Here is a 12,519-nt window from a genome sequence, read left to right on the forward strand (position 1 = left end):
GGTTAGGTTAGGGGATGACTCAACCCAACACTCATTGGTGTGGGAGGTGGCACAGGCACAAAACCTTGTCCTTCATTCTGTATATATTCCTCTATATGTATTTAACATTCTATGAGAAAATATCAGTTGTATAAAAAAATGGAAAATAAATTATATCATTTTTTAAATCTATATATTGTGTTAAAAATGAATTCTGCCACTTTAAAAAAAAAATAATTTTCATGAATCTCATGAAAATGAATCAACGTAAATGAATCACATGTAAATGAACCATATGAAAATGAATAAATAAATTAAAGACTTTTAAAAAATATCTGTCTAAATGTAAGACGTTCTAGGTGAGGTTAACTATTGGGGGTTGGAGGATGAGTTTAGAGAACATATTATTTGTTTGATGGTTAAGTTCAGGGTTAGGGTTGGCCCCTAAGTTTCAACATTAGAAAAAGGAGTTTTTATTGGTTAAAAATTAGGTGATTAGAGTTTATTGTTTGGGTAAGCTCCTAGATTTCAAGATAAAAAATGGTTTTAATGGTTGGAATAGAAGTTCTAATTGGGTTTAAAGGTACTGGATCTATGTTCCCCTATTGTCCAACTTGTACAGATGAAATTTAATCTGGCCCAAATTTAGGGCCGAACCAGGAAAAAGTTCCATTAATTTTGTCCATGTTCCCTCTCAGATCCTTCTTCCTATTGATTACTCCCCTCCCCCCTGAGAAGAAATGCCTTTCTCTCTATTAATATATACCCCCACACACATTTTATATATAATATTATATTATATTTATATTTTTGTGTCACGATATGGAGATTGAGATGGATGCAAGTGCAGATTTTTCAAGTTTAACAAAGAACTAAACAAAATACAAAAGACACTGACATTGGGGCAAATCACTGTGGCAAAGACTAAACATAAACCAAAGAGAAAAACACAGCACCAGGGACAAAGGTAAAGAAAGACAAACGTGAGACAAAGAGTGCAGTGAAAACTGTGGCTAAATACACAAGTGCTTACCAGGAATGTGATCCAGGTGCAGGTGGTCATGTGACTGTGATGCAGTGGCTGCTGGGAACTGTAGTTCAGATTTCCTTCTCTGATTACATGACATAATGGTGTATGGTGTAATATGTGGTAATGTACGGGTATTACTCTGTGCGTGTGTGTGTGTTTATACAGAGGCTGAATGTGTTGGCCACTCTTGGGTAACTTACCCAAAATACATCAGAGCATCATCACAGCTCTCATTACTGTGGATGTCCACACCAGAGACATCGTCACTGAGCTCGTCAATGAAAGGGTACAGATGGCTACACACCTTCTCTTCAGAGCAAAGGGAATCATGGGTGTGGTCAGATCTGATTGGTCAGAAGCTGTTAATAAATCTTTTAAAAATAACTGCAGCTCTGACAACAGTGCATATGCAAATCAGTTCCCAGGTTTATACAGTATGAATGCACTCATTATAAACTATCCACGCTATATCGTCAGCGAGAATGCCCAATTCGTGTACAATGAGATCGTATATATATCACATGTCTTTGTGTATGTGTTCACGTAGGTGGACTCGAGCAGTAACTTTGAGTGGCAGAAGCAGCTGTGCTAATACTGGGATGTGGATCTGGATTACTGCGTGGCCAGAATGGCTCTGTATCAGTACGTCTACGGATATGAGTACCCGGGAGCCTGCCTGCGTCTGGTCATCATCCCGCTCACAGTAAAGACGTGTTAACAATACGTTAAGAATTCATAATGCATAATGTAGTGTAGTGCATGTTATTATAATAATATTTATTTAAATACTATGCGTAATGCATTACGGAGGCTTTATAACATGCTTCGAATGCGTTTATCGCTCGTTATAGGCGTGTGAAAGAGTGAAGTCTTAAAGATACATTTGTGTGTGACCTTTCCATCAGGAACGCGTTTAATGTAAAAAAAAAATCTTCTTGTAAATGACATGCTTGTGCTTGTTTGTGATGGTTTTTCGGACCAGTGCTACCTGTCTCTGATGGGTAACACCTCGAATAACATGTGTGTAGAAGGTGTGAGCTTGATCCTTTCACCGTTAGCCAGACAGAGTGTCTTGTTGTCCAACACGGCGGTAATTTTCTCAATCCACAGGCACGTCCACAGGTACGTCACTCACCACCCACTTGTGCGTGTCGGCGGTGTCACTGCCGAGGGACGGTTTGATGGCACTCCACTCCAGTGTGAGAGGGTCGTCTTCACCATACAGCTCGTCCAAGCTTACTGACTGTGGGTTGAGCACGTCGGTCTCGATGGGCTTGTATAAGGGATTCACCTCGCAGCCCTCTATCTCGTGGAGGGTGCGCAGTGGGTCAGCGAGGGCACGGTACGCTGTGGTTTTACCTCCTCTTGTAGGGCCCACCAGCAAGACCCCCTGGTGCACCAGCATGGTCTCATACAGCTGGATCACATTGGCGGTCATGCTGGAGAAGGGCTGCAGGGAGCGGGCGCATAGAGCTGCCTCGATGTTCGACTAAAGTGCGCCGTAGTCATGCTCGGGGACGCCCACACCAGGAAAGAGGTCCGACTGAATACCGCTAAACGCACACAAGAAAGATTGGATTGACTCGATTGACACTAGGTTCAAGATTTTCAGATTATGGATGTTCAGATGTTCCAGGATTCTTTACTTTTCATCTGGTATAACATTACAAGGTGCTAATGTTATATACTTTAAATGCTTTAAAAAAAAAAAGTTATATAATTACAGCTTTTTAGTTGCAAAGAATTTGCAAATGTCAGTTAATTGTATTTCCTAATTTGTCCTGGAATTTCCTCCTAGTGCCTGATTCCAGTGATCCTGTGATAATGACCTTTGATACTCCATATGTAAGCTTTGGCGTTCTTTACTATTTATCAATTTATTTTATTTTAAGTTCTGCGTCATCCTTGAGTAACTTGGGCAGGTTGGAGTATCGTAGCGCTCTAATCAACACCACGTTCTCACTCAGGTGTGGGTTCTCTCGCATCAGAGACCTGGAACACACACACACACACACACACACACACACACACACACGCTCGATTTATTCCAGCAAGACATCTGTTACATTTATAGATAGTTTTAATTAACAATTTAGAAAAAACAACGGATGAATCTAATCTAATCTAATATGTTCACCCTGTTCGTAGACGGACATACCCGGCCATGGCGATAACAGAGTTGACGGCTCTCATGCTGAAGTCGTAGTGGTCCTGCCGGGAAAGCTGCTTGCTGCACAGCTTATACAGCTGAATCATCTTCTTCGCCAGAGTCTCACTGGACTTGAAGCCCTCAGCTCACAAGTCCACCTACAGCAAAAGAGACAACGTGAAACGGTTCTGTAACACGCCAGAATACATCCGTTATTGCGTTCATTACATAATGTAATGAATGACGGCACCCGAGCACACCTCTGCGATGACGGCGTGGTCGGGCACAATCATGGAGACGGATCTGAAGCGGCCTCCAGGTTGTCCCGGAGCTCGGTCCTGCCTGCGTAGCCTGGGTTCATCGTGATTAAGGCAGCTTCCTACAAATGGAAGCAGGGGAAATGATAACGATTCAAACCCTTGCTAATATTCTGAAATCGATTGCAACACTGAGTGAGTCTGTTCCAAGAATCGATTCAGCACAAATCTCGAATTAAAGGTTAGGGGAACAACCCACAGTATTAAGTACATAGGATCATTATCATGATTAACAGGGCGATTCCTAATACCTGGTGTCAATTCGTAGATACCAGGTAATGGGAATAGAGTCGATTCAAAGGAATCAAGCTTTGGAGTCGACTCTATAGTCGTTGTGAATATGGAGTCAACTCCAAAGCTTGATTGTGGGGGAAGCATGACTGAAGAACCTTGATTTCTCAGTTTGGAAACAATCCCAAAGAAATAGTCGGGAGAGCGTTTGGCATCGTTGTGACAAACGCTGAATCTCACAGCTTTTTTTTTAGTTTTTAATTACTCAACATTTAAGACACAACTTTTAAGACACAAACCCCTCGTTTATTCCTTCACTTTCATCTTTCACTACTTTTTTTATTTTACATTTTGTTCTGATTCTTTCCCCCTGAATGTCTGGCTAGAACTTTCTGGAACTGGGAGCTAATGCTCAATTTAATGTTCTGTTAGAAAAGACAGCTTGATGTGTGGTTTCATTAAATTCATTCGATTTAAATATCTTGTCTTTCTAAGAAAAACTGCTGATGCAATGCACTATACCATATTCATGAGAAAGTAGAATTTTGTATTTGTTATTTGACATTTGTGTAAATTCAATACGTCGTTTTCAGCTAGTGATTAAAGAATCGGTTCATGAGTCATCTTTGTCAGATATGCTGGTGGCGCTTTCTGATTTTAGTCATTTAACCATTCAAAAGAGTTATTTGTGTGTGGAACAGTGTTGCATTGCACCCACGAATACCTGCAACCTGGAATGGAAAATAAGATTTATTTTGTTCCAACACTTTTTTGTTGTTATTGCTGTTGCTGTTGTTGTTGCTCCAAAACTGAAAAGTGTTACAATGGAAGCAGAAGTAAGTGTAGCTTCTTAAATTGTGTAGTGTAACGCAGCGTTTTTCAATTTTTTTTGAGCCATGGCACATTTTTTACATTGGAAAAATCTTGTGGCACACCACCAACCAAAAATGTTACAGAATGGCACTCTGTAGCCTAATACAGTATATATAATTACAATATAGTTTCTCAATTTATTTATACTCATTCAGTGTGAAACCTGGGCCTGTTTAGATGAACACAAAGCCGATATCCTGGCAGGAATTGAAGAAAGGCATACACGAAGCTCTTCTTCACCAGCTTTCAGTCTCTCTCTGTTTTTAGTTTTTATAGCAGTTAGGCTTGAAAAGCTCAGCTCACACACATATGTTGTGGAAAATGGGAGCAATGTCAAAACTTTGTTGGCCGGAATGGGGAACTCCTTGGGAGCAGTCAACCAAAAACTGTCCAAAGGAAGTTCAGCAAATCTTAGCTTTAAACCACGATCTTGTTTCAGTTCAGTTAGTTCCTCCTGCTCCTGTAAGGTCATGTCCTTTCCAATAGCAGTCAAGGCATTCAGTGGAGGCTGAAGAGAAATAAAATGACAACTTCTCCTCAAGAGTTTACAGATGTTTACCTATTACCTCGCACAGTGCAGCAGGGTGATCTTGCCGTTCCTCTGTGAGTGGGAACATCTCAAGGTTGGCACTTTGCACATATTGTTGCCAGAGGTGCACCTTTAAATGGAATCCATTTATTTTATCCATGCTTGTAAGCAGGTTCTCATTTCGGCCTTGCATCCGTGTGTTCGGTTCATTCAGATGATGAAATATATCTGCCAGGTATGCCAGCTTTGCACACCACTCATCACTTGCAAACAGATTTGAGTAATCAGACCTCTCGTTTGTCAGAAACACTTTAAGTTCCTCCAACTTATTAACAATTTAAGCTCATACACACGGGCCAGCAACTTGTCATGCTACAACCATCGGACCTCCGTATGGAGCAATAAGGCTTTATGCTCCGCTCACATTTCCTCACACAAAGATGCAAATATACGACTTTTCAAAGGTCGTGTCTTTACAAAGTTCCCTATGCGCACAACATCATCCAACACAGGAACTAGTTCTGCTGGTAAAGTCTTTGCAACGAAGGTGTCACGGTGCAGAAAACAGTGTGTAACAATAAGATCTGGGTTTCTTTCCTTCACTCTGCTAACGAAGCCTTAGGTGTGCCCGACCATGGCTGCAGCTCCATCAATGCAAACACTTGTGCAATTTTCCCACGTAAGTCCTCCCTGCTCAAGATATTCTGATGTGACCCAAAAAAATTCCTCTCCTGTTGTTTTTTCTGGCAGTGCCGTACAAAATAGGAAGTTTTCTCTAATGGCATCTCCATCCACAAAACGCACATTGGCCAAGAGCTGAGAATATCCGTAGACTCATGAAGTTGCAACACAAATTTCCTACAAGATACGTATCTTTTCCAAAACATGGCTTTCGATGTCTGTAGACATGTCATCAGTACGTCTGGTGATTGTGTTATCTGAGAGAGGGAGTTTAGATATGTCTTTAACCGCGTCAGGGCCGAGCATCTCGTTGACAGTGTCTTTGCAGGCAGGTAGTATTAACGTCTCTGCCACAGTGTGGGACTTTTTTCATTTAGCTACAAGTGCAGCAACTAGCTTTGAGGGCTTTCTAATTTAGCTTTGTGGTTTTTCTCATTAATGTTGCCTGTTTCGGTGTTTTCACGCAGGCAAACAAGATAGTCCATCGGCTTGTTTTGAAGCGACGGGTGTTTCGCTTGGAGATAGTGTTTAAGCTTGCTTGGCACCATGGCGCTATTGGACTGCTTCTCGCCACACACCAAACATAATGGAGTCGGGGTCATCTCATCGCTGGTGAACGTAAATCCTAACGAAAGATAACTTTTGCTCGAGCTCACCATCTTTGCTTTCTTTTTACCACCACTCATACTAGGCCCTTCACCTCGGTCACAGTCTTGTCCAGGGCCCAGTTCGGAGTTTGCATGTTTCCTTTTTAAAAACTTCTCCATCACTGCCACCACGACCTGTCGCATGCGTCACTAATTCTCTTGTCTCTAAGAAGGTAGGAGTCAATTACCTACTGCCACCTAGACGAATATTACATTACTCTGCCAGTCACTATATTACAGCACAGACACTCAACCGTGGCTTATTATTTGCAGATAATAATGAATAAATTTTAATAAAAAAGAATTTTAAGACTAAGTGAAATTGGACAATTTCTCACGGCACGCCTGACGATCTCTCACCACACACTAGTGTGCCACGGCACAGTGGTTGAAAAACACTGCATGCGTGTTGAGCAGAGAACTATAATAAATAATATAATAATATAATAATAATAATAAACTGCTGCTGGTTCAGTGGTAGAATTCTCGCCTGCCACGCGGGAGGCCCGGGTTCAATTCCCGGCCAATGCAGAAGTGAGTTTTGAAAGTTAAGCCTTCACCAAAAGAACATTACAAGCCTGATCATTTCTGCCCAAACTAGACCAACTCCATAGGGAGGGTAACCATGCTCGTGAGTTTCGTTGGTGGAGTCCAAACAATTTAGAGATTTCTTTTTTTTTTTTTTTACTTTTCCAGCCTGATGAGCATCAACAACTCTTTTTCTGAGATCCTCACAAATGTCCTTTTTTCATACCATGATACACTTCCACAAACATGTGTTGTGAAGATCAGACTTTGGTAGATCCCTGTTCTTCAAATAAGACAGGGTGCTCACTCACACCTGATTGTCATCCCGTTGATTGAAAACACCTGACCCTAATTTCCCCTTCAGACTAACTGCTCATGCAGACGCCAACAGTGTCTGCACCATGCACGCTTCCTTTACAGAATGCGCTTAAGCAAGGTCTTTACAAGAAAAATAGGGTCCAAACCCAAATGGGCTGTGCACAGCAGATTGGCAGTTCATCACCTTAACCTCTTGCTGACATAGCTCACGCATATGAAATTACATCCCGGTGTGTGGAGCAATAAAGAGGTGTCGGTGCAGGTTCTTTGCCCCTGTCGTCTGGACTGCGGAATGCGTTCTGCGTTGACGGACCTCCAGAGACGCCAGAGCCTTACAGCAACTGTGGTCAAAAAGCATTGAAATACAGCTCACGGTCGCGAAACACGTAGCCACAGTGCTAGCTTTTCACATTTCTCCACCCTCTCTAGTGCCAGCTCAGGAACCTGTACAAAGCTTCACATTTGTAGGCCTTGTAGGTGTGAGACAGACTGCACAAAGCCAGATATTGCTGGAAAGAGGAGGCAAAGTAACAAGTTTGCGACGAGGATGGAATTCGAACCCACGCGTGCAGAGCACAACGGATTAGCAGTCCATCGCCTTAACCTCTCGGCCACCTCGTCCGAGGCTCGCCGCTTTTAATGAAAACTATGCAAATGAGGATTTAATGTTCGCTGACTAGATAACTGCTTCTCAAATAGATTTTATTCAAGTCTTGAGGTATGAGCTGTGCCGTCATATAAACTGAAGGGTGACGATGCGGCGAGACGGCCCAAAGGTCTCACAGAACGGGACAATTCCATAGCTGAGCCGTCGCAATGCAATCCAATCCTTGGTCGGCTAGGTACCGACTACCTATGGACTGCCCATCTCAGCGAGTTAAATTGCTTTGGAAAATGTAATACAGCTCATGGTTGCGAAACACGTAGCCACAGTGCTAGCTTTTCACATTTCTCCATCTCTCTCAAGGATATTCAGCTGGCCTGCCGTATTCGCGGAGAATGCGCTTAAACGACAACTCCGTCTAATATACACAAAGGCTCTTTTAAGAGTCACTTCATCGTCTCAGAAAACAGCTAATATTATTTCTTGGGCTGTTGGAATATTTAGATAAGAGAAGGGGACATTATATATATATATATATATATATATATATATATATATATATATATATATATATATATATATATATATATATATATATATATAAATGCTTTATATATATATAAATGCTTTATATTTCTATCAACATATAGAAGTGTTTATTATTCGTTATTAATGAGTGAACTTTATTATGATAAATATACTGCTATGTATATTACATAATGTTATTTGTTTTTTATAGATGATGATGAACAGTGCAGAAGAGCCGTGTATTGTCCTTAGGTGAAAACTAGACAATGCACAGTAATAACGCCGATGAGCTGTGTCTGTGTACAGTACCCAAATCTGCCTTCTGTTCCAGGCGGCGTTGTGTCTTGTGCTGGATGGAGCTTGACTGCCCTCGTGTGTCCAGTTTAAATATTAGAATGTGGTATGGAGAGAAAAGGATGTATATATATATATATATATATATATATATATATATATATATATATATATATATATATATATATATATATATATATATATATATATATATATATCTGTGTGTGTAAATGATGTAAAAGGCTTTCTATCAACATTATAAAAAGGTTAGTTATTAATTTTGTATTTTTAGTATAAATATAGTGCTATGAATATTACATAGTTTGTTTTTATAGAAGAGCCGTTAATTGTGATTATGTCCGAACAATACAATGCACAGTAATGAGCTGTGTCTGTAAAATAGCCCAAACCTACCTTCTGTTTCAGGTGGCGTTGTGTGTTGTGCTGGATGGAGCTTGACTGCCCTCGTGTGTCCAACCTTGGGAACGGCAATTTCCCAGCAGCGGTATTCTGTCATAAGAGTACATTTGTAGTTAGGCCCGAGTAGGGTAAGAAATATTACATGGTTTATATTACTGTGTCCCCTTTTTAACGCATTCATGATCATTATTGTATACATTACAAAGATAAAGGTAATGTTCTTCCCTATTTGTGGATATTCTCGAAGTGAAATAGATGAGGCCACCTAGGGAACACTAAGTTATCTAGGAGCAGTGATGAGAATGACATGTCTAATAACATTAGAAATACATTAATAATGTTATTATAATAGAAATCAAGGTGTGCACTTTAACATTATAAAATATACATACACAGCAAAATCCACAGAAACAAATCCACTCTATTGGAGTTTCATTTCAACACTTTTAAAGTGTCCGGAGGGGTCCACACTCCACACTGTCATTTTAACACTTTAATAGAGTTCACATCAACTCTTTGTATAGTTGAAATTGAACACTACTAAAGTGTTAGTTTCTCAACACCAGTGTGTAGTGTTAGAAATGAATTCTCATAGGAGTAATTCATTAAATCTCATAGTGTTAATTGCATACTATTAAATGAGTTGCCTCTAACACTATAAAGTGTTAATATGCTACTGCACAATTAAAATAACATTTAAATGATTACAAATCTAAAAGGCAAATAAAGAAAAAAAACAGTTGGTTGCTTTATAATAGTTTTCTTTTTTTCAAGGGCGTTAACATTACTGACCCCTCAGGTCAAGTCTTTCTAAATATAACAATTGGGCACTATGTACTCTCTTTGATTAATCTCATTAGAGCACTGCTGGTCAAATGGCCTAAAGTGTGTCAGTTCATTCACAGAGATGACAGAAAACTCATCCATTCGGTTATCTTCTATACAGTATGCATTGAAGTGGTCATCATAGTACATCATTTTTACATTGCAGGAAATAATGAAAGCACTCTCTTCATATATTATTATCTCACAGATCTTTTTGAACACAAGGAGATCATAGGTACATCCAGTGCATATGAACACACCAACCTGATACTCAGTACCATAATGTTTGACCCACTTTGTACTTGTAACACTCACACAGGCTTCTAAATATAATGTCTGACTGAGTTCTTCCCCACCTTGCAAGTTACAGATGGTTTTTGATGTAGGACCAAATTCAAACCTTCTAAAACAATCATTTTCACAGTTAAATGCCAATTGACTTTGATGTTGCTTTACTAATGATTTAATGAGATTCTTGAAATTTTTGTCACATCTTTTGAAAATATGGTGCTTAGCTTCAAATCGCATTCACCACATATGGATAAGAGGGCCAATTTTTTTTTATGCATCTCAGATAGTGCATCATCAAGTGGCGCTTGGGAATCGACGTCTTGTCAGGAAACAATTCTTTGAATAGAGTATGGTGATCACAGATCAGATGTTTTAAGTAACATATCATCCCATCAGTTATGGTGTAGGAGAACACTATATTGACAATCTGTATCAAAAGTAGGAGAAAGTTCCAGTGATTGTTATTCCTTTCAATGACCACCAAATATCAGTGGAGTGTTGTGCAGAAGACACCATGACTGTATGGCATTCAAACCCAGGTGTTTGCCCATATCATCAATTTTTAACCCACTTGGTTTGTTTTTACGGTCTGTGTAACCATAATTAAAGCTGTGCATCCTGTTTAACAAGGTACTCAAAAACCAGTTTAAGTTCTTACTGTACCACACCCTCTAGCAGATCATGCATGATGTCAACAGCATAGTTATCAGTACAATGGAAATACTCTAATGAATTGAGCACACATGACTTTTTGACACCATATATTGACCGTAGTTCATGATTTTCATTTAGTGCCTTACAATGTTCAGTATGAACCTCTTTGGAACGAAAAATTAACCCAGAATGATCTTCAGTAAATATAGATTGAACTTCTTCCTTACTAATTAAACAAAGCCTACAGAAATTAGTTGCACTGTAAGATTCCCAGCAAGCCATTTAAAGCCAAATTATCTCCTGTTACTTGAATTACTGAGCCAAACAATGGTTGTTCAAAACAAGGAAGCTGTATGCCTTCGGTTTCTAAGATTTTCAGGTCATCAATAAGGGGCTTTAGTATCACATCAAAACCATATGTCTTAAGATCTTCCGTGTAGAATCAAGCTGCAAGATGTACATTAATCTGTACAGAGTTACACTTGGGTGGAAGATTTTTTAGAGTAAAATAGATTCAACCAAGTTTGTGGATCCCCCTCTTGGAACCTAGAGGGTTAGCAGTTTCAAAATCATTGTGATAGAGTAGAATCTGAAAAGCGTGCTTTTGCTGTGAGAACAGTGCATGGTTTTGGAAACACGACCCATCATTAATGTCTTTGTAAACTCCAACTTTGTAAACTTGGGCGATCATTTGAACATTCCGCCTCATATTCTCCCTGAGTGGAAAGATCCTGATTAGTATCAATCTCCTGATCCATAGTGTGACTATGTACCTTGCTGAGGTGTTTTCAGAAGCCACTATATGTACAAAATGATAACAGGCGACCTGGCTCTCCACATTTTAAATGTAACTTTTTGCTAGGATATAAACCATGTTGAAATTTTAAATGTTGACGAAGAGCCAAACAAGTTCTGAGGTGTTCTTTACATTCAAAACATATGAACATCTTCAAGGCAGTTAATCTCGCTGCAGCAATCATGCTCGAAGTTCTTTAACACGCAGGCTCTCCATTGCTCTTCTGACATCGATGTTATAGATAGTGGTTTGGATAAATGTGTAGAAATCACAAAGAGCTTTATCATATGAGAAACTGAAGACATAGTGAGCTTTGAACAGTTCATCAAAAGCTGCCACTGATGTGTGCGCCTTACATGGGATCGCCTTTTGGTCGATAATAACGTAGAACTTTGGGATATCCTTCTTTCGCTCACTGATACAGAGGAGAAATGGTTGTCTTGTGTCAGCACTCTCAATGAAGGTATTCACACTGGCTCCTTCCTGAAGGTCAGCAAAGGGACATCAAATAAATATGAAAATAAAACTCTTTGCATGTTTTTTACATTATCACTAGCACCGTCACATCTTGTTTGCAGGTGGAGTAAGCAAAATGAGATGCAGGTCTCAGAATAACCTACACCTCAAGAGCTCCTTAAAATTAAGATCTGATGTTTAAATATTAACTTTAGCATACCTTAAGACAGCTCACAAGATGGCTGGTTGCTTGAGCTGAACTGATGTTGGATATTTTTTTCTGGCCTCTTGAGGTTAGAGGGAGCAGATGCAGCTGCAAAAGGATTGAGGACATGTCGCTGTCCCATCGTAAAGACATCATAAAATAAT

At 39.8% G+C, this 12,519-nt stretch overlaps 1 protein-coding gene and 1 non-coding gene across 2 annotated transcripts in view; both read right to left on the reverse strand.

Annotated features, from left to right (window-relative positions):
• Positions 1 to 12,519, reverse strand: part of LOC108261599 (NACHT, LRR and PYD domains-containing protein 3) — a 619,868-nt gene that overhangs the window by 506,293 nt on the left and 101,056 nt on the right. The gene's annotated exons all lie outside the window — the stretch shown is intronic.
• On the reverse strand, positions 7,822 to 7,903 carry trnas-gcu (transfer RNA serine (anticodon GCU)). The gene has a single exon. It is a non-coding gene; the product is annotated as a tRNA-Ser (tRNA).

Source organism: Ictalurus punctatus, unplaced genomic scaffold (assembly GCF_001660625.3).
Source record: "Ictalurus punctatus breed USDA103 unplaced genomic scaffold, Coco_2.0 Super-Scaffold_100056, whole genome shotgun sequence".
NCBI classification, from domain to species: domain Eukaryota; kingdom Metazoa; phylum Chordata; class Actinopteri; order Siluriformes; family Ictaluridae; genus Ictalurus; species Ictalurus punctatus.